General features: G+C 47.0%; 1 long non-coding RNA gene across 1 annotated transcript in view; it reads left to right on the forward strand.

Moving 5' to 3' along the window:
* Positions 1 to 26,068, forward strand: part of LOC143807512 (uncharacterized) — an 86,326-nt gene that overhangs the window by 11,870 nt on the left and 48,388 nt on the right. The window lies entirely within an intron of this gene.

Below are 26,068 nucleotides of genomic sequence, written 5' to 3' on the forward strand. Positions count from 1 at the left end.
CGGCAGTCCCGGTTCTTGTATAGAGCCCCAACCCCGCTTCGGGTGGAAGGCCAGTACAGTCCCCTGCTTGACCGAGTTCCTCCTATTGTGTTCAGTCTTTGGTCTCTGTACTCTCGGTGGGTCATGTGGTTCTGTCTCTTTTTGGTTTTGCCATTGTCGAATTAAGCATTGCTTATACTGTTCCCAGGTGAGCGCAGCAATGCTGAGGCCCTCCTGCCTGGCCCCATCTGGCCTGATCCGTGGGGTGTCCCACTGGAAGGTCACCCCCTCTGAGCTCACATCTAGCGGTTTCCCCATCGTTGTTGGTAGCGGAGGCACCAGCTTCTCCATAGTGCCTGGGGTCAGTATCACTAGCTCAGCGGTGAAAACTCGGTTATTGTCGGGCTGGGGAGCGGTCATGGGAGCAGGGTCGGTCGGGGGAGCAGGAGCGCTTTCCATACCTGCGTCTGATGTGATTCCACCGATGTCGATCCGTTCCGTTGACGAGGACACTGGAATCGGCTGCAGCCCGGACTGCTGTTCCTCCAAGGCGGCCTCCTGGCATGGCTCCGCTCCCCATTGCTTCGCATCGGCTGGCTCCGTGGTCGGGATAGGTGGACTCAGCTCCTCCGCCGGCGGCTCCAAGGAGTTCGGGTCCTTCAGCTGCTGTGGGTTCGGGCCCGCCTCCAGCTGGTGGGGACAATCCTGGATCGCTACATCGCTGCTCAGGTACTCGCTGGTCACCTTCGCTGTCTCGAGATCAGAAGCCGTGCATGCACCTGACTCCGCCATTTCTTCGAGGCCGAGGCCACTCTGGTCTCGGTTCTTGCTGTTGCAAGCCAGGGGGCGATTCCTCTCTGTTTCTGGGCAGGTCGTCATCTCGCAGCAAACGTCGGAGGGGGTGGTCACCACTTTTGGCACTGTTTTGATAGTCTCCGCCCATGGCACGCCCTTCTTCTTCTTCGGCGCAGCAATGGCGGCAGTTTTGGCGGGAATTTTTGGCGGCAAGTGGCAATACACAGCCTTTGCAATAAGTCACAGTTCAAGCACAATAAATCACAGTTCCAAGGCACACATGACCTGATTCTTCAGGCTTGAGTACATCCTGTTCGTGATGCCAAGTTTGGAGCGCCCGCAGACGCAGGGCCGTGGGACACTCGGTACCGGGCTTCTCTGTCTCAGTTCTGGGGTTGTCACGGTGGCTAGACCCGGTCCGTGACCCTGCTAAGGGGCGTCCAATGAAAGGTGTGAGTGGTGATGCGTGGTGCAGGTTGCGATGAATAACGAGGACACAGGGTTGCAGTCTCTTTACCTCTTTGCTGAAGGCTTCAAGGTCCTCAATCCAGAGTACGGTTAACAGGGCTGTCTGAGACCGGCCGGTCCGATGGCACCTCCAGAGTTCCCTTTGCAGGTGGAAATCTGTGCCTACCTTCTAGCGCCTGTGTGTTGTAGTACTTCCCTGCTGAGCACCACGGGATAGTCCTCACAACTGTTGTGTCTGTTTCTGATGTTATTTCCCACAACTTATGGCTGTTCTGATGTTCTTCTCCGTCCCCCAGATGATATGGATAGGACGCACCCGTATGACGGGAAGGCCTGGAGTTCTTCCGGGACCCTAGTGTCACCCCTCTCCCACAGTTGCCCCCTATGTCTTCTTAGGTGATTTTGGTGAGACAGCCAACCTAAAATCAACTGTCCTGCCTCTGTTTGAAGTATTGCTTGGAGCCTAATACTTCCTCGGCGTTCTGGCCACCGGCTACGCGCCTCAATAGGATGTTGCCTCGATCTTACAGCACGACTCCTATTGGTATTATCTCCTTGTTGCTGCGATCTCGTTTCTCACTGCTTCACAATAAACCTCGCTTCTTGTCCTTTCTTGAGATACCGCAGCGATGTAGTGCAGGCGCGGTTCCTTAACGTTCTTTCCTGTTTGCTAGGCCTCTATCAGGATCCCACCCCTGACAGGGACCCCCCTGAATCTTCCCCTGCAACACCCTCTGCCACAGGATGTTGCTTGGTTCCAACCCAGTCAGCTTTCTGTCTAACTTCCTATCTAACCCCCAGTTTTACCAGATTGTGAGGAGTGGCCTAATACATAGCACCCTTAGCTCCCCCTGGAGGCCAGACTGTGAAGTGTATTGGTGCCTGTGATACCTGGTCAGGTGAACTCCTTCAGTGCCATCAGACGTACCATCGCTCCCCTTAGCGGCGGAGCATCAGTACTGCAACGACCAGGACTCTGGGGCACTGCACTTGCAGTATGGATCTCCTGTACCACATTCATGTACTGGGTCACAGTCTCCCCTTCCTTTTGGACACGGCGGAAAAAAGCGCATGCGCAATTCTCCGACATCTGTGGGGTCTCTATGCATCTCTTCTAGAATTTGTCGCACCTTGTTAAAGGTATCGCACTCATGGGGAGGCCGTAACATAACAGAGATCCTTGCCTCTCCATCTAGAGCCATCAGGGCAATCTCTGCCACCATTAAGGTGGGGTCATGGGGTGCATCCTCAACATACCCCTGACTCGCTCAGTCCAGCTCCATAGCAGAATGTTGCTCCCTGTAAACTTACGGAGGTTACTCAATATTGTCCCCATCGGTATACTGGCCCTTGGAGCTCCCCTAACCGCTTGGACTGCCACCTCTGCGCCAGTGGACTGCATCCTGCCGACTACGCTAAGTGTGAGCAGGTTGAGGGATGCAGTGACGAACAGGAGGCAGAGCAAGGGTTAACAAGTATAAAAGTTTTAATGTCACATAGGGTTAACTCCTCGCAGGGAGGTGCAGGGTTAAACAGGGAATTAAACCTTTCAAATTGCAAAACGATATGCAGAGTTCAAGAACAAAGAATCAGGTAACGGCGATTCCGGTGATTACGGTTAATAAGTCGGTAGTCACTCAGACGATCAAGTCCATAGTGCCAACAACAGCAGGCGCGGGGTCTTTTCTAGTGGGCTCCTGTAGACAACAATGTCTCGTCTTCTGGTGATATTGGTGGGTCTCCGGTACCTTCCACTATCCCTAGTCCATATGCTGCAGTGGCTGACAAGGGTGTGGGCCACCGCACTTTACGAGCCCAACGTGGCTCTGCAAATATACACTGGCAAAGTCAGGGTCTCCCGTGAGCAGGAAAGCATGACCTGATAAGGTGGATTAAAAAAGTTTATCCAGTACTTGGTTCTCTCTTTGCGGCACGTGTGATGTACTCACGGTCATGAAGCACACAGCACCTCGATCTCTGTGAGCTGCTGGGCGCGCTATACTCTTCTCTCTATGCTGCGCGCTGCCTGCTCCCACCAAGACTGAAGCGCCAACAACCATTGGTGCTCTGCTTTTCTGGCAGGGTGCTGCACCCGATCTCTCTCTGGCAGCACGCACACAGTACTCACTAGCCTGGAGCATTCCACACCTCGCTCCGTGGTGACCAACAGGCACCCTGCATGTCTCTCCTCACAGTCTCTCCCTGGCTGCTGCTGAACACACAACTTTCCTGAGCGCAGCAGTCCCTCTCTCTGGATTGTTGCAGCACTCCCGGCTTCTCTCTTTCTCTGGTGCGGTCCCTTTGCAGTCGATGGGGGCTGCCGCAGTGTCGGTACTCGGTGGGAAAATGGGAAGCAGAGCGTGCCGCTCAACTCTCTGCAAGCTGCCCTGGGCCAAACTACTCTGCTGCGCATGCTTTCTCCTTTTATCTCCCCGCCCCCCTAGGTCAGGAGGAAGGTCCCGCTCACTATTGCTTCCACCCGGGAACAGGAGATGCAGCCTCGACAGTTCTGGCCCCGGTAAGCGGGTACCCGCAATGCTGTCATCCCCCTTACATGTGCACAATTGCCGTCGGATGTTCAGCTGATATGAGAGCTGACAGTCGGTGCTCACTGCCAGGAGTGGTACCTGTACCACTCCTGTCAGATTAACCTGCTAAATGGATGCAGCCAAGTAAGGAGAAACTTTTTTTGTATGGGAGATCATTTGGGGCCTGGGGGCAGGCTGAAACACATGGGGCAAGGATGGGACATCATATGGGGGCACGATGGGAGGACATATGTAACTTGTGGGCACTATGGAGACACATGGGGTCAGAATGGGACATCATATGAGGCCTGGGGCAGGATGGGAAGACATATGAGGCCTAGGGGCAGGATGGAGTCATATGGGGCCAGGATGGGAAATTATATGGGGGCAGGATGGAGACTCATGTGGCCAGGATGGAGACACATGGGGCCAAGATGGGAGCACATATGGTAACAGGATGGAGACATATGGGGTAGGATGGGAAAACATATGGGGCCAAGAAAAAGACACAAATTTGGTAGGAATGAGACACAAAAAGGCGAGGAATGAGACACAAGGGGGCCAGGAATTAGACACAAAGGGGGGAAGGAATGAGACACATGGGGGCTAGAATGAGGGACGCTATTACAGGAAGGGGTCATGATGGGGGACATTATTACTGTAGGGGCTAATTAAGGGATTTTATTTTTGAGCATACTGTTTTCAGTGTGGGTGGGGGACCTGTTACTGTGCAAGGTGGCACTATGTCGCTTTTTTTCTTCATCTGAAGTAGTGCAGAAATTGGGGAAAAATTGAGGAATGTGCTCTTGAAGCGCTTTTCTAGATAACTGTGTGTTATTTTCTGCAGAGATGAGCAATGGCTGAAAGAAGTGATGGCGGTCTGCGCTGGATGACGAAGAAAAGAGAAGATGAATATCTTCAACTAGAGACATCACTGGTAAGTCAGTAGCTGTATAATTACACTGTACACTATATACAGAGCTCCTGTGTATAATGTCACTGGTGAGTTGCTGTACTACCTTTACACTGACACTATACACTACATACTACACTCACCGGCCACTTTATTAGGTACACCTGTCCAACTTCTTGTTAACACTTAATTTCTAATCAGCCAATCACATGGCGGCAACTCAGTGCATTTAGGCATGTAGACATGGTCAAGACAATCTCCTGCAGTTCAAACCGAGCATCAGTATGGGGAAGAAAGGTGATTTGAGTGCCTTTGAACGTGGCATGGTTGTTGGTGCCAGAAGGGCTGGTCTGAGTATTTCAGAAACTGCTGATCTACTGGGATTTTCACGCACAACCATCTCTAGGGTTTACAGAGAATGGTCCGAAAAAGAAAAAAAATCCAGTGAGCGGCAGTTCTGTGGGCGGAAATGCCTTGTTGATGCCAGAGGTCAGAGGAGAATGGGCAGACTGGTTCGAGCTGATAGAAAGGCAACAGTGACTCAAATCGCCACCCGTTACAACCAAGGTAGGCCTAAGAGCATCTCTGAACGCACAGTGCGTCGAACTTTGAGGCAGATGGGCTACAGCAGCAGAAGACCACACCGGGTACCACTCCTTTCAGCTAAGAACAGGAAACTGAGGCTACAATTTGTACAAGCTCATCGAAATTGGACAGTAGAAGATTGGAAAAACGTTGCTTGGTCTGATGAGTCTCGATTTCTGCTGCGACATTCGGATGGTAGGGTCAGAATTTGGCGTAAACAACATGAAAGCATGGATCCATCCTGCCTTGTATGGAGCATCTTTGGGATGTGCAGCCGACAAATCTGCGGCAACTGTGTGATGCCATCATGTCAATATGGACCAAAATCTCTGAGGAATGCTTCCAGCACCTTGTTGAATCTATGCCACGAAGAATTGAGGCAGTTCTGAAGGCAAAAGGGGGTCCAACCCGTTACTAGCATGGTGTACCTAATAAAGTGGCCGGTGAGTGTATGTACAGAGCTCCGGTGCATAATACCACTTATGGTAATATGAGTGTTGTACTATTTTTAAATTAATGATCAGTATTGTAGTATTTGGTCACTATGTGTTTTGTATATGTCGTCTGGTCCTGGTGTGGTGGTATTTGTCCCTGTATGTGGTATTATTCGGTCTAAGTGGTAGTAATATGTGGTCCAGCCATGATGTGGCAGTATTTGTTCCTTGTATGAGTTTCAGCTCCTTAACATTTGCCACCCTGTTTTTATAAGGACCAAAAGTAATTGGACAATTGACTCCAAGGCTATTTCATGGACAGGTGTGGGCAATCCCTTTGTTATGTCATTCTCAATTAAGCAGATAAAAGGCCTGGAGTTCATTTGACTTGTGGTGCTTGCATTTGGAAGGTTTTGCTGTGAAGTAAACATGCGGTCAAAGGAGCTCTCCATGCAGGTGAAACAAGCCATTCTTAAGCTGCGAAAATGGAAAAAAACCATCCGAGAAATTGCTACAATATTAGGAGTGGCAAAATCTACAGTTTGGTACATCCTGAGAAAAAATGTCATCAATGCAAAAAGACCTGGGCGCCCACGGAAGACAACAGTGGTGGATGATCACAGAATAATCTCCATGGTGAAGAGAAACCCCTTCACAACAGCCAACCAAGTGATCAACACTCTCCAGGAGGTAGGCATATCAATATCCAAATCTACTATAAAGAGAAGACTGCATGAAAGTCAACACAGAGGATTCACTGCACGGTGCAAGCCACTCATAGGCATCAAGAATAAAAAGGCTAGACTGGACTTTGCTAAAAAAAACATCTAAAAAAGGCCAGCACAGTTCTGGAAGAACATTCTTTGGACAGATGAAACCAAGATCAACCTCTACCAGAATGATGGAAAGAGAAAAGTATGGCGAAGATGTGGTACAGCTCATGATCCAAAGCATACCACATCATCTGTAAAACACATCGGAGGCAGTGTGATGGCTTGGGCATGCATGGTTGCCAATGGCACTGGGTCACTAGTGTTTATTGATGATGTGACACAGGACAGAAGCAGCCGAATGAATTCTGAGGTATTCAGAGCCATACTGTGTGCTCAGATCCAGCCAAATGCAGCCAAACTGATTGGTCGTCGTTTCATACTACAGATGGACAATGACCCAAAACATAAAGCCAAAGCAACCCAGGAGTTTATTAAAGCAAAGTGGAATATTCTTGAATGGCCAAGTCAGTCACCTGATCTCAACCCAATTGAGCATGCATTTCACTTGTTAAAGACTAAACTTCAGACAGAAAGGCCCACAAACAAACAGCAACTGAAAACCACCACAGTGAAGGCCTGGCAGAGCATCAAAACGGAGGAAACACAACGTCTGGTGATGTCCATGAGTTCAAAACTTCAGGCAGTCATTGCCAACAAAGGGTTTTCAACCAAGTACTAGAAATGAACATTTTATTTACAATTATTTAATCTGTCCAATTACTTTTGGTCCCTTTAAAAACAGGGTGGCCCATGTTAAGGAGCTGAAACTCCTAAACCCTTCATCCAATTTTAATGTGGATACCCTCAAATGAAAGCTGAAAGTCTGAACTTCAACTGCATCTGAATTGTTTTGCTAAGAACTCCCTCCCTGTCGTCCTTATGATTGCCTGGTGCCAAACTACCTGAAAGCACACCTACCTTTAATATCTCTGGCCCAAAGAGGCAGGCCATGATGGACTACTTCGTGGAAAGCCTGGCTAAAGGATATATCAGACCATCCTCATCCCCAGTTTCCTTGGGGTTCTTTTTGTAAAGAAAAAAGATGGGGCCTGGATTTCTGCAAACTTAAAATGATCACTGTCCATGATCCTTATCCGCTCCCTCTCATTTCGGACCTCTTTAATCAGATTGTAGGGGCAAAGTGGTTCAAAAAGATAGACCTCAGGAGGGCGTATAATGTCATCCACATTAAAGAGGGGTAAGAGCGGAAAACAGCATTCAATACGCCTGAGGGACACTATGAGAATCTGGTGATGCTCTTTGGGTTGACGAACGCACCTACCATCTTTCAACACCTTATAATTGACATCTTTAGTCACCTGGTAGGCGGATTCGTGGTTATCTATCTGGATGACATATTAATTTATTCACCTGACCTTGAGTCACATCAGGTACATGTCAGGCAGGTTTTACATATACTCAGAGACAATAAGTTATATGTCAAACCCGAGAAGTGTTCTCAGTTGAGGAGATCCCTTTCCTAGGATATGTATTATCATCCAATGGTTTTCACATGTCATCAGGCAAAAGTCCAAGCAGTATTGGATTGGGATTGTCCAGAGGATTTGAAGCGGTTACAAATGTTTTTAAGTTTCGCCAACTACTACTGTACGTTCATAAAAAACTTTTCAGTAGTAGCCAAACCTCTTAAAGGGCCACTGTCACCCCCCTCCAGCCGTTATAAACTAAAAGAGCCACCTTGTGCAGCAGTAATGCTGCAGTCTAACAAGGTGGCTCTTTTAGTTTTTGATTCATTTATTACCTCAAAAAAGCGTTTTAAAAATTGGCCACACATACCAGATATTATACCGGGAGGCGGTCCGAAGCGTCCTGTATGAATCTTCCAACGGCCGTCACTCTTCTCTTCAGGGGCGATGGTCCCCGCCCCCTGAGCGCTGTTATCGTCTGAAATCCGGCGCCTGCGCTGTGCGTGCCTGCCTGGGGCCTGCGCAGTGTTCATTGTCAGTGCGGCCACCTGAATCCCCCGCCCCGCACTGTTATTCATTATGCACAGTGCGGGGCTGGGTTTCCTGGGCATGCGCACTGCGCTGTTTAGACGCTCCCCAGCTCTGACGCTCCCCAGCTCCGACGCTCCCCAGCTCCCCCGCCTTCCCAGGAACCCCAGCCCCGCACTGTGCATAATGAATAACAGTGCGGGGCGGGGGATTCAGCTACAGTGTGGCCGCACTGACAATGAGCACTGCGCAGGCCCCAGGCAGGCACGCACAGCGCAGGCGCCGGATTTCAGACGATAACAGCGCTCAGGGGGGCGGGGACCATCGCCCCTGAAGAGAAGAGTGACAGCCGTTGGAAGATTCATACAGGACGCTTCGGACCGCCTCCCGGTATAATATCTGGTATGTGTGGCCAATTTTTAAAACGCTTTTTTGAGGTAATAAATGAATCAAAAACTAAAAGAGCCACCTTGTTAGACTGCAGCATTACTGCTGCACAAGGTGGCTCTTTTAGTTTATAACGGCTGGGGGGGGGGGTGACAGTGGCCCTTTAAGGATATGACCAGGAAGGAGACAAACTTCTCCAAGTGGTCCTGTCCCGCCAGGGAGGTATTTGATACCTTGAATAGGTGTTTTTCATCTGCGCTGATCCCTATTCAGCCTGACGTCTCTCAGCCTTTTATCGTTGAGGTTGATGCGTCTGAGGTGGGAGTAAGGGCTGTATTGTCGCAGGGTGCGTAAATGGAACCATGTGCTTATTTTTCTAAGAAACCTGATGAAAAAAATGATGATACTGGTAACAGGGAACTCTTAGCAACCAAATGGGCTTTTGGTGAGTGTCATCATCTTTTGGAGGGAGCGGTTCATCCAGTTATGCTAATCAGGGATCATAAGTATCTGGTATTTTTGGAATCGGCGAAACATCTAACGCCTCCACAGGCAAGGTGGGCATTGTTCTTTACCAGGTTTAACTTTTTTGTCACATATAGACCAGGAAACAAAAACATTAAGGCCGATGCCTTATCTCTTTGCTTTCCTGGGGGAGAAAATAAGTGTGAACCGGTATCTATTCTTCAAAAAGGGGTGGTTATGGCATCTACAGGTCCTTCTCAAAAAATTAGCATATAGTGTTAAATTGAATTATTTACCATAATGTAATGATTACAATTAAACTTTCATATATTATAGATTCATTATCCACCAACTGAAATTTGTCAGGTCTTTTATTGTTTTAATACTGATGATTTTGGCATACAACTCCTGATAACCCAAAAAACCTGTCTCAATAAATTAGCATATTTCACCCGTCCAATCAAATAAAAGTGTTTTTTAATAACAAACCAAAAAACCAACAAATAATAATGTTCAGTTATGCACTCAATACTTGGTCGGGAATCCTTTGGCAGAAATGACTGCTTCAATGCGGCGTGGCATGGAGGCAATCAGCCTGTGACACTGCTGAGATGTTATGGAGGCCCAGGATGCTTCAATAGCGGCCTTAAGCTTATCCAGAGTGTTGGGTCATGCGTCTCTCAACTTTCTCTTCACAATATCCCACAGATTCTCTATGGGGTTCAGGTCAGGAGAGTTGGCAGGCCAATTGAGCACAGTAATACCATGGACAGTAAACCATTTACCAGTGGTTTTGGCACTGTGAGCAGGTGCCAGGTCGTGCTGAAAAATGAAATCTTCATCTCCATAAAGCATTTCAGCCGATGGAAGCATGAAGTGCTCCAAAATCTCCTGATAGCTAGCTGCATTGACCCTGCCCTTGATGAAACACAGTGGACCAACACCAGCAGCTGACATGGCACCCCACACCATCACTGACTGTGGGTACTTGACACTGGACTTCAGGCATTTTGGCATTTCCTTCTCCCCAGTCTTCCTCCAGACTCTGGCACCTTGATTTCTGAATGACATGCAAAATTTGCTTTCATCAGAAAAAAAGTACTTGGGACCACTTAGCAACAGTCCAGTGCTGCTTCTCTGTAGCCCAGGTCAGGCGCTTCTGCCGCTGTTTATGGTTCAAAAGTGGCTTTACCTGGGGAATGCGGCACCTGTAGCCCATTTCCTGCACACGCCTGTGCACGGTGGCTCTGGATGTTTCCACACCAGACTCAGTCCACTGCTTCCTCAGCAATCTTCCTCAGGGTCCGGTCACCTCTTCTCGTTGTACAGCGTTTTCTGCCACATTTTTTCCTTCCAACAGACTTACCATTGAGGTGCCTTGATACAGCACTCTGGGAACAGCCTATTTGTTGAGAAATTTCTTTCTGGGTCTTACCCTCTTGCTTGAGGGTGTCAATGATGGCCTTCTTGACATCTGTCAGGTCGCTAGTCTTACCCATGATGGGGGTTTTGAGTAATGAACCAGGCAGGGAGTTTTTAAAAGCCTCAGGTATCTTTTGCATGTGTTTAGAGTTAATTAGTTGATTCAGAAGATTAGGGTAATAGGTCGTTTAGAGAACCTTTTCTTGATATGCTAATTAATTGAGAAAGTTTTTCTGGGTTATCAGGAGTTGTATGCCAAAATCATCAGTATTAAAACAATAAAAGACCTGACAAATTTCAGTTGGTGGATAATTAATCTATAATATATGAAAGTTTAATTGTAATCATTACATTATGGTAAATAATGAAATTTAACACTATATGCTAATTTTTTGAGAAGGACCTGTATATGCTCTGATCTGGAAAGAGAGGTTGTTGACGCTAAGGAGAACTCCCCTGCTGCTTGTCCCCTTAGTAAACTATTTGTTCCCATTAGTCTTCACCTTAGAGTCCTTAGTGAACATCACAATTCGGTGTTGGCCGGACATCCTGGTAATAAAGCCACAGCTGATCTTCTTACTCTGCGTTTTTGGTGGCCAGGAGCTCATCAGGATGATTCTAAGACCTCTCATACTCGTTCGTCGGGGGCTCTACAACCATTGGAAATAACCAGTAGACCTTGGAATCACTTAGCGGTCGATTTTATCACAGAACTTCCCATGTCGGCAGGGAATACTGTAATTCTGGTGGTGGTAGATTCAGTAAAATGTCTCATTTCATCACTTTACCAGCTTTACCGAAACGTCAAATCCGTGATGCAAATTTTCGTCAGGGAAATAATTAGATTACATGGGATCCCGACCGACATTGTTTCTGACTGGGGATGCAGTTTGTTTCCAAGTTTTGGAGGTCATTTTGCACCAGTTTAGGGATCCATTTGTCATTTTCTTCCTCATTTCACCCACAGTCTAATTGACAGAATAAAAGTGTTAAAGGGAACCTATCACCCCGTTTTTTAAAGATTAGATAAAAATAGTGTGAAATAGGGGCAGAGCTGGGCTTTACATTAGTGCCTTTTTGGTGCCTTTACACCCCCGTTAGGCTGCCGAAATACCTTTGTGAAGTGGCCGTTTTGTCCTGTCACTCAAGTTGGTCAGGTCGGATGGGCGTGGTCACAGCGCTGTTTCTCCCCCAGATCAGGCTCATCATTACGTTGGTGGCGTAGTGGTGTGCGCATGTCCAAGGTCCCGAATCCTGCACAGGGGTGTGAAAATAGCAGCGATGTCCGTTATTTCATTGGTGGTCGTGCGCAGAAGCGGCGCTCTGCTGGCCGCGGCTTCAGGAAAATGGCCGCGGGCATCCGCGCGTGCGCAGATGGCTATCGCGGCGGCCATTTTCGTGAAGCAGAGTTCGCATCTCGGCTTCACGAAAATGGCCGCCGCGATAGCCATCTGCGCACGTGCGGATGCCCGCGGCCATTTTCCTGAAGCCGCGGCCAGCAGAGCGCCGCTTCTGCGCACGCGCGGCCAAAGCAAGATGGCCGCGCCCACCGACCACCAATGAAATAACGGACATCGCTGCTATTTTCACACCCCTGTGCAGGATTCGGGACCTTGGACATGCGCACACCACTACGCCACCAACGTAATGATGAGCCTGATCTGGGGGAGAAACAGCGCTGTGACCACGCCCATCCGACCTGACCAACTTGAGTGACAGGACAAAACGGCCACTTCACAAAGGTATTTCGGCAGCCTAACGGGGGTGTAAAGGCACCAAAAAGGCACTAATGTAAAGCCCAGCTCTGCCCCTATTTCACACTATTTTTATCTAATCTTTAAAAAACGGGGTGATAGGTTCCCTTTAACCAGAATCTATCAATTGAGATACTGATTTGGCTTTTATCCTAAGTCATATTGCACGACTCGTTAAAGGGTTGATTGTGACTTGTAGGATCGCTACTTCCAACAGGTGGCGCTATAGAGTTTAAGCCCTCTTTTTCTCAAAAGAGGCAATTTGCATAACCAGAATCTAGATACGTATCTCAGGTGTTTTGTATCTGAAAATCAGGAGGACTTGGTTACCTATTTACCGTTAGCAGAATTCGCTGTAAGTAAATCGTTGCCAGGAATCGACCTGTAAGTTTCCGTTTTTTGAGGCATATGGGTTCCTATGTTCATTTAATAGAAATCGGCTTCTGGATTACCGGAAGAGGAACTGCTTTCATCTTCTATTGCTACAATATGGCAGGGGGTCACAAATAATTAGATGGAATCCAAGTATAAGACTGTGGCTGATCGGAGACGTTTCATGGGTCCGTACCTGTGGTAATCAAACAAAAAAGTTCCAGCAACAGACATCCAAAATCAGGTTATTGAGTGGACGTGAAAAACTTAATTTTATTACAATGCTTTTAAAAACATGCTGTTAAAATAGTAAGTGAGGGATTATGCGTTTCGAACAAAAGTGTTCTTAATCATAGCCATATCTGTGATCAGTGCAAAAGCATAGCAAAATAGAAATGGTGGAAAAGGAAATGAGGTAAGCAATTAGTCATGTAAATGAGACAATTATGCTAATGACACAAGACATTAAAAAATGCATAATATCATAAAAACATGAGTTCAATAATAATACATAATATCCGTTCTCTTATTCAGTCCAGAAGGAACTCTGTAATTAAACTTGAAAATGAATTGCGCTTCTTTAAAATGCAATACTTTGTCTGTATCACCGCCTCGATTACTGATAAGAACATCCTCTAATGCATGAACGTGAAAAAAGTCCAGACAACCTTTGTGTACAGATGAAAAATGATAAGAAGCTCCTGATAAACTTCTTGTTGTGGCATTTGTTGCATCATATATATGTTCCCCAATTCTAGTCCTGAGAGATCGTCCGTACCTGTGTATTGGTGACTTGGTGTGGCTGTCCTCTAGGAACATTAAGCTGAAGGTTCCGTCTTGGAAACTGGGTCCAAGGTATATCGGTCCTTATAAGATCATAGCCATTGTCAATCCTGTAGCATTTCACCTTGCTTTACCGCCTGCCTTTAGGATCCATAATGTATTTCATTAATCTCTCCTCAAAAAATACTTAGCATCTCCAGTACCATCACTACCACTATCTCCTGTCATTGTCGATGAAAAGTTGGAGTTCCAGATTGCGAAGATCTTGAATTCTCGTATTGTTCTTTGTACATTGGAGGGAATACGGTCTTGAGGTGAGGATGTGGGTACCAGCATCTGATGTTCATGCGGCCAGACTGGTCTGGTTTTTTCACGTGGCACATCCCGATAAGCCTGGTCCTGGGGTTCCGGAGGACCCTCGTAGAAGGGGGGGAACAGTCACGGGGTTACCGCGACAGTGTGGACCAGACGAGCGCAGCGTCTGAATGCTCCTACTCTGGCACTTCTCCTTTATTTTAATGGTGTTTATTCCTTATGGCAGAACAGGGGTTAGTCGGCCATATTGGAAATCTCTGAGCTTGCAGCTGAGCTCAGTTAGCTACTCCTTTCCCCTTTATAATCTGGGCTCTGATACAAATCCTTGTGAGAGCTAGCATTAGCTGCTGGAATCAGGAGGGAGAGGTGTTCATTTGAGAAGAAGTGTTGGAGGTAGATGTCTGTGACTGTTGCTTGGTTTGTAAGTGTGGTAATTCTCTATCCTTCTCTATTTTGGTTTAGTCCCTTTGCTCCACTCTCCAGTGCATTCATCTGTTATATGTGAGTGAATATTTTGTATGCCTGGAGTTTTCTGTTAACCCTTGTTTGTGTTGCCTTGTTTGTCGGGTTGGTGTACTACGGTGCACAGTAGCTCCCCTATTCCCTGGGTAGGGGAATAGAACAGATGGAGGGCTGACTCAGGAGATAAGGCAAGGGTGGAGGCCCTGGCATCTTCACCTTCAGATGTATCCTGAGGAATAGGGCGAGCTAAGGCGCCCTCTAGTGTTAGAGACAGGGAAGGAGTCCCTGGTCCCGGGTCACCCAACAGCTGTGTAGTGACACTGCCATGCACCCAAACAGTAGTTTTCACCCACATATGGGGTATCGACGTAGTCCGAAGAAATTGCACAAGAAATTGTAAGCTGTAATTTATCCTGTTACCCTTGTGAAACTAAAAAAATAGGGCTAAAAACATTTTTGAAGTAAAAATGTGATTTTTAATTTCACAGCTCAACTAGGAGTTGAATGTGCTCACCACACATCTAGATATTAGTGATGAGTAGTGTTGAGCGATACCGTCCGATACTTGAAAGTATCGGTATCGGAAAGTATCGGCCGATACCGGCAAAGTATCGGATCTAATCCGATACCGATACCCGATACCAATACAAGTCAATGGGACTCAAGTATCGGACGGTATTCCTGATGGTTCCCAGGGTCTGAAGGAGAGGAAACTCTCCTTCAGGCCCTGGGATCCATATAAATGTGTAAAAGAAAGAATTAAAATAAAAAATATCGCTATACTCACCTGTCCGACGCAGCCTGGACCTTAGCGAGGGAACCGGCAGCGTTGTTTGTTTAAAATTCGCGCTTTTACTTGGTTACGTGAAGTCCCGGCTTGTGATTGGTCAGGGCGGCCATGTTGCCGGGACGCGGACCAATCACAGCAAGCCGTGACGAAATTACGTCACGGCTTGCTGTGATTGGTCCGCGTCCCGGCAACATGGCCGCCATTAACCAATCACAAGCCGGGACGTCACGGGAGGCTGGACACGCGCCCATTTTAAAAAGCGCGCGTGTCCAGCCTCCAGTGACGTCCCGGCTTATGATTGGTCACGGCGCCATGTTGCCGGGACGCGGACCAATCACAGCAAGCCGTGACGAAATTACGTCACGGCTTGCTGTGATTGGTCTGCGTCCCGGCAACATGGCCACCATTAACCAATCACAAGCCGTGACGTCACGGGAGGCTGGACACGCGCGCTTTTTAAAATGGGCGCGTGTCCAGCCTCCCGTGACGTCCCGGCTTGTGATTGGTTGCGCCGCGGTCAACCAATCACAAGCCGGGAGGCTGGACACGCGCGCATTTTAAAATTTTAAAATGGGCGCGTGTCCAGCCTCCCGGCTTGTGATTGGTTGATTGCGGCGCAACCAATCACAAGCCGGGACGTCACGGGAGGCTGGACACGCGCCCATTTTAAAATGCGCGTGTCCAGCCTCCCGTGACGTCACGGCTTGTGATTGGTTGCGTCTCCCATGTGACTGCGACGCAACCAATCACAAAGCCGGGACGTAATTTTAAAATCCTTAAGGACCTGAAATTACGTCACGGCTTGCTGTGATTGGTTGCGTCGCCCATGTGACTGCGACGCAACCAATCACAACGCCGGAACGTAATTTTAAAATCCTGAAGGACCTGAAATTACGTCACGGCTTGCTGTGATTGGTTGCGTCCCGGTCACATGGGCGGCACGCAACCAATCACAAGCCGGGACTCACGTAAAGGAAAGAAAAGCGCGAATTTTAAACAAAGAACGCTGCCGCTTCCCTCGGTAAGGTGCAGGCTGCGTCGGAGAGGTGAGTATAGCAATATTTTTTATTTTAATTCTCTCTTTTACACATTTTTACATTAATGTTGTTTCGATACCGATACCCGATATCACAAAAATATCGGATCTCGATATCGGAATTCCGATACAGCAAGTATCGGCCGATACCCGATACTTGCAGTATCGGAATGCTCAACACTAGTGATGAGCGAATATACTCGTTACTCGAGATTTCCCGAGCACGCTCGGGTGTTCTCAGAGTATTTTTTAGTGCTCGGAGATTTAGTTTTCTTCACCGCAGCTGGATGATTTACAGCTACTAGCCTGCTTGATTACATGTGGGGATTCCCTTGTGGAGAAACGGGGTCAGTGGGTGCTCTCATCTGCTGGCCCGGCTGTCTTTAGCAAGACTGCATGGACCACGGCTCATACCACTGAACACCCGCTCTATCTCCCTATGGGCAATACACTACACAGACAACACAGGGTTAAGGTAAAACAGTGTGGCAATACTTTATTGAACCACAACACACAATAGCAAACAGAACAATCCCACCATGGCTGGAATTATTTGGTTACATGGGCGCATATAAAAGGTCACTGCGTCTCCACGTATTTCCAGTATGACATGCTGTCAGAGCTCCCAGGGTCGCTACTCCATCTGTGGATGAACCCACAGAGAAGGGGTAACGACAAGCATAGGGAGATGACCAAGAACTGTCTATAGAGTCCATACAAGGTCCAAAGTCAGTTGACAAGATGTGAGAGCTCCCAGGGTCGCTACTCCATCTGTGGATGAACGCACAGAGAAGGGGTAACGACAAGCATAGGGAGATGACCGAGAACTGTCCATAGAGTCCATACAAGGTCCAAAGCCAGTTGACACGATGTCAGAGCTCCCAGGGTCGCTACTCCATCTGTGGATGAATGCACAGAGAAGGGGTAACGACAAGCATAGGGACATGACCAAGAACTGTCCATAGAGTCCATACAAGGTCCAAAGCCAGTTGACACGAGAGTCACCACCTGGCTTATCTGACCATCTCCATGGAATTAGGTGACCAGCGGGTCCCAACCCTGGCTTTATCCAAACAGATCCATGGTTCAGAGATGGTCACTGGATCAGATCAGTGTCCTTCCAACCAGAGCCGAAAACCCCTGGGTTGTTTCCTATAGAATCATAGATCAGTGTCCCTCGTGATGGTGCCATGATGAATCGGCTGCAGTCCTTTCTCCTGTCTGTAATGTGGTTTGCAGATTTTCTGGCTGGTAGCTCTGTATTACTTCAGTCTCCCAGGATGTGAACTCTGAGTCTTTTTATACCCAAGGCATGTAAGCTATTTTTAGAATTACCCAGGGTCTTTCAGTCCAACATCAAGATAAAGTAAACAATGGTGATGGGATTAAGTAGCACTATTAGCATATAAGCACACATCAATAAACAAAGCTTAACACACTTAATGTACAGTCACCATTACAGACTAAAGGTACGGTCACACTAAACGATATCGCTAGCGATCCGTGACGTTGCAGCGTCCTGGATAGCGATATCGTTGAGTGTGACACGCAGCAGCGATCAGGATCCTGCTGTGATATCGCTGGTCGTTGAAGAAGGTTCAGAACTTTATTTGGTCGTCAGACCGGCGTGTATCGTCGTGTTTGACACCAAAAGCAACGATACCAGCGATGTTTTACACTGGTAACCAGGGTAAACATCGGGTTGCTAAGCGCAGGGCCGCGCTTAGTAACCCGATGTTTACCCTGGTTACCAGTGTAAAATGTAAAAAAACAAACAGTACATGCTCACCTTCGCATCCCCCGGCATCCGCTTCCCACACTGACTGAGCGCCGGTCGCAAAGTGAAAGTACAGCACAGCGGTCACGTCACCGCTCTGCTGTTAGGGCCGGCGCTCAGTCAGTGCAGGGAAGCAGATGTCGGGGGACGCGAATGTAAGTATGTAGTGTTTGGTTTTTTTACATTTTACGCTGGTAACCAGGGTAAACATCGGGTTACTAAGCGCGGCCCTGCGCTTAGCAACCCGATGTTTACCCTGGTTACCGGGGACCTCGGCATCGTTGGTCGCTGGAGAGCGGTCTGTGTGACAGCTCCCCAGCGACCAAACAGCGATGCTGCAGCGATCGGCATCGTTGTCTGTATCGCTGCAGCGTCGCTAAGTGTGACGGTACCTTTACACAGTATGTTAGGCTGGTTTCACATTTGCGGTTATGTCCGCAGCGTCTCTTCTGCAAATATCCGCATGCGTTGTGTTTTCCTATATTTAACATTAGGGACGCATGTGTCTGTGATCGGTTGCGTTTTGCAGCGTTTGACGACGCATGCGTCGTTTCTTCATCTGCGGTTTGGCGCGGTAAACGCAACATGTAGTAATTTTAGAGGCATCAATTTGCCGCCTAGAAACGTATGCGATTGTTAGCGCTAGGAATGCGGCAAAAAAACGCATTACTATCTATGGGAACGCATGCATACACATGTCTTTGCGTACGCATGCGTTTGATGCGCTTGCTTACTTCGGACTGCACATGCCCATTAAAGACACACCCTCCTGGAAATATCAAACGCATGCGCATAAAAAGCGCAAACACATGTAAAAACGCATGCAAACGCTGCGTTTTTTTTACCATCATGCGTAAGCTGATGCAGATAAAAAACGCTGCGTTAACAGACGTTTGCATGCGTTTTTGCATGCGTTAGCGGTTGCGGATGATACACTGCGGACTTAACCGCAAATGTGAAAGTAGCCTTAGATAGTATATCAGTTGGCAAGTCTGTCTTCTTGACCCACCAGACGTAAACACTTAAATTCACAAGCCAATATACAGATAAAAAGCCAGTTCTTTTGGTTTTTGCAAAAACATGGTTGTCTGGGAAATTAAGATACAATCTGGTTTCTTCACACCCTAGCAACCAGGCAACCCCCACATGTACTTATGCTGGCTAACAGATGTAAATCATTCAGCTGAGACGATGAAAACTAAATCTCCGAACACTAAAAAATACTCCGAGGACACCCGAGCGTGCTCGGGAAATCTCAAGTAACGAGTATATTCGCTCATCACTACTAGATATAATTGTTAATTTTGTGAAATAATTTTTTTCTGGAGATATGTCAATTCGTAGACTCCCAATATTTCTTAACAATGTTTTTTAAAAAGTATAATTTTGTTGAAGAGGATTGCAGTCATGGAAGTTAAAGAATTTGGGTTTCATACAGTACATAAAGACTAATTTTCAAACAGTCTTGTTTACTGATGAGTGTTGAGCAACCCTGGATGGTCCAGATGGATGTAGTGGATAGTTGGTGGATGGCCACCATTTCCCAACAAGGCTGCGACATCAGCAAGGAGGTGGAGGAGTCATGTTTTGGGCCGGAATCATGGGGAAACAGCTGGTAGGGCCTTTTAAGGTTCCTGAAGGTGTGAAAATGACCTCTGCAAAGTATATAGTTTCTGACTGACAACTTTCTTCCATGGTATAAAAAGCAGAAACTTGCCTTCAGGAGCAAAATCATCTTCATGCATGACAATGCACCATCTCATGCTGCAAAGAATACCTCTTCATTGGCTGCTATGGGCATAAAAGGTTATAAAATCATGGTGTGGCCACTGTCTTCCCCTGGCCTCAACCCTATAGAGAACCTTTGGAGTATCATCAAGCAAAAGATCTATGAGGGTGGGAGGCAGTTCACATCAAAACAGCAGCTCTGGGAGGCTATTCTGACTTCATGCAAAGAAATACAAGCAGACGCTCTCCAAAAACTCACACGTTCAATGGATCCAAGAATTGTGAAGGTGATATCAAAGAAGGGTTCCTATGTTAACATGCAACTTAGCCTGTTAGGATGTTTTAGAGTTAAATAGCTTTTTTGTTCAGTGAATGTGCCCTCCTAATGCTGCAAATTCAACAAATAAGCATTTTCGGTTCTTTAAAACATATCAAATGTTTAGAAATTCTACTGTGCCTAATAATTTGGAACCGTGCATTTTGAAATTTTATTCATTTTGGAGATTATACTGTTATCATTGGGAGGTTTCTTCAATAAAATTCGATGTATACTCTAACGGGTGATGACTTTTATTAGACTGACTGTCATTTGCACCGACTAGTTAGGAAAATCTGAGAAAAATGTAATTTGCATAATAATTTGGAACATAGTGTACTGTTTTGTTCTTTTTGGTGGTCTAATTGTAGGAAGGATGTGAGAAAATATGTTTTCTCTTGTTTAACATGTGCACATAACAAGCTGCCATGAGCTTTACCTCTAGGACTCCTTCAACCTCTTCCAGTTCCAACCGGGCCTTGGGGATCAATCTCAATGGATTTTATCGTGGACCTACCGCCATCTAAAGAATGTTATCCTTGTTGTGGTGCATCAGCTCACAAAGATGGCCCATTTCATTACAACTAAAGGGATTCCTAACTACCTTACAAACTGCAAAATTAATAGTCAAATAGATATTTAGACTGCATGGAATTCCTGACAATGTAATTTCTGATAGAGGTGTTTAGTTTACATCAAGATTTTGGAAAAGCTTCTGTACAGCTTTAGGTTTTACTGTTAATTTGTCTACTGCCTTCCACCCTCAATGCAATGGCCACACTGAAAGAACTGTTGTGAAATTGGATTCTGGGCTCCCCCGGTGGCCACTTGTGGAATTTAACTTGTGTGCATCATCCCCTCTGTTCACTTGCTCCTATCAGGATGTGGGAGTCGCTATATAACCTTGCTCCTCTGTCAGTTTCATGCCGGTCAACAATGTAATCAGTAGCCTTTCTGTGCATGTTCCTGCTACTAGACAACTCCCAGCTAAGTTGGACTTTTGTCCTTGTGTGTTTTTGCATTTTGTTCCTGTTCACAGCTGCTGTTTCGTTACTGTGTCTGGAAAGCTCTTGTGAGCGGAAATTGCCACTCTGGTGTTATGAGTTAATGCTAGAGTCTTAAAGTAATTTCTGGATGGTGTTTTGATAGGGTTTTCTGCTGACCATGAAAGTGCCCTTTCTGTCTTCATGCTATCTAGTAAGCGGACCTCGATTTTGCTAAACCTATTTTCATACTACGTTTGTCATTTCATCTAAAATCACCGCCAATATATGTGGGGGCCTCTGTCTGCCTTTTGGGAAAATTTCTCTAGAGGTGAGCCAGGACTGTCTTTTCCTCTGCTAGGATTAGGTAGTTCTCCGGCTGGCGCTGGGCATCTAGGGATAAAAAAACGTAGGCATGCTACCCGGCCACTTCTAGTTGTGCGGCAGGTTTAGTTCATGGTCAGTATAGTTTCCATCTTCCAAGAGCTAGTTCTCATATATGCTGGGCTATGTTCTCTCGCCATTGAGAATCATGACAGTTTGACCGGCCAAAAAAAGGTTAAATTACTGGCTGAGAAAGGAGAGAAAAAAGAAATCTGCTACAATTTTTTTTTTTTTTTTTTTCCCTCTAGTTCTGAGTGTGCTCTTAATTGAATCACTTGCTAGTCTGCCTATACTGCAGCCTTCCTCTCTTCCTCTCCTTCTAATCCTTGAATGGCTCTGTGTTCACCTGTTTCAAATGGATCTTCAGAGTGTAGCTACAGGTTTGAATAATCTCGCCACAAAGGTACAAAATTTGCAAGATTTTGTTGTTCATGCACCTATGTCTGAGCCTAGAATTCCTTTGCCTGAATTCTTCTCGGGGAATAGATCTCACTTTCAAAATTTTAAAAATAATTGCAAATTGTTTTTGTCCCTGAAGTCTCGCTCTGCCGGAGACCCTGCACAGCAGGTCAGGATTGTAATTTCCTTGCTCCGGGGCGACCCTCAAGACTGGGCTTTTGCATTGGCACCAGGGGATCCTGCGTTGCTCAATGTGGATGCGTTTTTTCTGGCCTTGGGGTTGCTTTATGAGGAACCTCATTTAGAGCTTCAGGCGGAAAAGGCCTTGATGTCCTTGTCTCAGGGGCAAGATGAAGCTGAAATATACTGCCAAAAATTCCGCAAATGGTCTGTGCTTACTCAGTGGAATGAGTGCGCCCTGGCGGCGATTTTCAGAGAAGGTCTCTCTGATGCCATTAAGGATGTTATGGTGGGGTTCCCTGTGCCTGCGAGTCTGAATGAGTCCATGACGATGGCTATTCAGATCGATAGGCGTCTGCGGGAGCGCAAACCTGTGCACCATTTGGCGGTGTCTACTGAGAAAACGCCAGAAAATATGCAATGTGATAGAATTCTGTCCAGAAGCGAGCGGCAGAATTTTAGACGAAAAAATGGGTTGTGCTTCTATTGTGGTGATTCAACTCATGTTATATCAGCATGCTTTAAGCGTACTAAGAAGCCTGACAAGTCTGTTTCAATTAGCACTTTACAGTCTAAGTTTATTCTATCTGTGACCCTGATTTGTTCTTTGTCATCTATTACCGCGGACGCCTATGTCGACTCTGGCGCTGCTTTGAGTCTTATGGATTGGTCCTTTGCCAAACGCTGTGGGTATGATTTGGAGCCATTGGAGGCTCCGATACCTCTGAAAGGGATTGACTCCACCCCATTGGCTAGTAATAAACCACAATACTGGACACAAGTGACTATGCGTGTTAATCCGGATCACCAGGAGGTTATTCGCTTTCTGGTGCTGTATAATCTACATGATGTTTTGGTGCTGGGATTGCCATGGCTGCAATCTCATAACCCAGTCCTCGACTGGAGAGCTATGTCTGTGTTAAGCTGGGGATGTAAAGGAACTCATGGGGACGTACCTTTGGTTTCCATTTCATCATCTATTCCCTCTGAGATTCCTGAATTCTTGTCTGACTTTCGTGACGTTTTTGAAGAACCCAAGGTTGGTTCACTACCTCCGCACCGGGAGTGCGATTGTGCCATAGACTTGATTCCGGGTAGTAAATACCCTAAGGGTCGTTTATTTAATCTGTCTGTGCCTGAACACGCTGCTATGCGAGAATATATAAAGGAGTCCTTGGAAAAGGGACATATTCGTCCTTCGTCATCTCCCTTAGGAGCCGTTTTTTTCTTTGTGTCTAAGAAAGACGGCTCTTTGAGGCCGTGTATTGATTATCGACTTTTGAATAAAATCACGGTTAAATATCAATATCCGTTACCACTGCTTACTGATTTGTTTGCTCGTATAAAGGGGACCAAGTGGTTCTCTAAGATTGATCTCCGTGGGGCGTATAATTTGGTGCGAATCAAGCAGGGGGATGAGTGGAAAACCGCATTTAATACGCCCGAGGGCCATTTTGAGTATTTGGTGATGCCTTTTGGTCTTTCAAATGCCCCTTCAGTCTTCCAGTCCTTTATGCATGACATTTTCCGCGATTATTTGGATAAATTTATGATTGTGTATCTGGATGATATTCTGATTTTTTCGGATGACTGGGACTCTCATGTCCAGCAGGTCAGGAGGGTTTTTCAGGTTTTGCGGTCTAATTCCTTGTGTGTGAAGGGTTCTAAGTGTGTTTTTGGGGTTCAGAAGATTTCCTTCTTGGGATACATTTTTTCCCCCTCTTCCATCGAGATGGATCCTGTCAAGGTTCAGGCTATTGGTGATTGGACGCAACCCTCTTCTCTTAAGAGTCTTCAGAAATTTTTGGGCTTTGCTAACTTTTATCGTCGATTTATTGCTGGTTTTTCTGATGTTGTAAAACCATTGACTGATTTGACTAAGAAGGGTGCTGATGTTGCTGATTGGTCCCCTGATGCTGTGGAGGCCTTTCGGGAGCTCAAGCGCCGCTTTTCTTCCGCCCCAGTGTTGCGTCAGCCTGATGTTGCTCTTCCTTTTCAGGTTGAGGTCGACGCTTCTGAAATCGGAGCTGGGGCGGTGTTGTCGCAGAGAAATTCCGACTGCTCCGTGATGAGACCTTGTGCTTTTTTTTCCCGTAAATTTTCGCCCGCCGAGCGGAATTATGATATTGGGAATCGGGAGCTTTTGGCCATGAAGTGGGCTTTTGAGGAGTGGCGTCACTGGCTTGAGGGGGCCAGACATCAGGTGGTGGTATTGACTGACCACAAAAATTTAATTTACCTTGAGTCTGCCAGGCGCCTGAATCCTAGACAAGCGCGCTGGTCGTTGTTTTTCTCTCGGTTTAATTTTGTGGTGTCTTACCTACCGGGTTCTAAGAATGTTAAGGCGGATGCCCTTTCTAGGAGTTTTGAGCCTGACTCCCCTGGTAATTCTGAGCCCACAGGTATCCTTAAAGATGGAGTGATATTGTCTGCCGTTTCTCCAGACCTGCGGCGGGCCTTGCAGGAGTTTCAGGCGGATAGACCTGATCGTTGCCCACCTGGTAGACTGTTTGTTCCTGATGATTGGACCAGTAGAGTCATCTCTGAGGTTCATTCTTCTGCGTTGGCAGGTCATCCTGGAATCTTTGGTACCAGGGATTTGGTGGCAAGGTCCTTCTGGTGGCCTTCCCTGTCACGAGATGTACGAGGCTTTGTGCAGTCTTGTGACGTTTGTGCTCGGGCCAAGCCTTGTTGTTCTCGGGCTAGTGGATTGTTGTTACCCTTGCCTATCCCGAAGAGGCCTTGGACGCACATCTCGATGGATTTTATTTCGGATCTGCCTGTTTCTCAGAAGATGTCTGTCATCTGGGTGGTGTGTGACCGTTTCTCTAAGATGGTCCATCTGGTTCCCTTGCCTAAGTTGCCTTCTTCTTCCGAGTTGGTTCCTCTGTTTTTTCAAAATGTTGTTCGTTTGCATGGTATTCCGGAGAATATCGTTTCTGACAGAGGGACCCAATTCGTGTCTAGATTTTGGCGGGCATTCTGTGCTAGGATGGGCATAGATTTGTCTTTTTCGTCTGCTTTCCATCCTCAGACTAATGGCCAGACCGAGCGGACTAATCAGACCTTGGAGACATATTTGAGGTGTTTTGTGTCTGCGGATCAGGATGATTGGGTTGCTTTTTTGCCTTTGGCGGAGTTCGCCCTCAATAATCGGGCCAGCTCTGCCACCTTGGTGTCCCCGTTTTTCTGTAATTCGGGGTTTCATCCTCGATTTTCCTCCGGTCAAGTGGAATCTTCGGATTGTCCTGGAGTGGATGCTGTGGTGGAGAGGTTGCATCAGATTTGGGGGCAGGTGGTGGACAATTTGAAGTTGTCCCAGGAGAAGACTCAGCTTTTTGCCAACCGCCGTCGTCGTGTTGGTCCTCGGCTTTGTGTTGGGGACTTGGTGTGGTTGTCTTCTCGTTTTGTCCCTATGAGGGTTTCTTCTCCTAAGTTTAAGCCTCGGTTCATCGGCCCGTACAAGATATTGGAGATTCTTAACCCTGTGTCCTTCCGTTTGGACCTCCCTGCATCCTTTTCGATTCATAATGTTTTTCATCGGTCATTGTTGCGCAGGTATGAGGTACCAGCTGTGCCTTCCGTTGAGCCTCCTGCTCCGGTGTTGGTTGAGGGTGAGTTGGAGTACGTTGTGGAAAAGATCTTGGACTCTCGTGTTTCCAGACGGAAACTCCAGTATCTGGTCAAATGGAAGGGATACGGTCAGGAGGATAATTCTTGGGTCACTGCCTCTGATGTTCATGCCTCCGATCTTGTCCGTGCCTTTCATAGGGCTCATCCTGATCGCCCTGGTGGTTCTGGTGAGTGTTCGGTGCCCCCTCCTTGAGGGGGGGGTACTGTTGTGAAATTGGATTCTGGGCTCCCCCGGTGGCCACTTGTGGAATTTAACTTGTGTGCATCATCCCCTCTGTTCACCTGCTCCTATCAGGATGTGGGAGTCGCTATATAACCTTGCTCCTCTGTCAGTTTCATGCCGGTCAACAATGTAATCAGTAGCCTTTCTGTGCATGTTCCTGCTACTAGACAACTCCCAGCTAAGTTGGACTTTTGTCCTTGTGTGTTTTTGCATTTTGTTCCTGTTCACA

Source organism: Ranitomeya variabilis, chromosome 2 (assembly GCF_051348905.1).
Source record: "Ranitomeya variabilis isolate aRanVar5 chromosome 2, aRanVar5.hap1, whole genome shotgun sequence".
Classification (NCBI taxonomy): domain Eukaryota; kingdom Metazoa; phylum Chordata; class Amphibia; order Anura; family Dendrobatidae; genus Ranitomeya; species Ranitomeya variabilis.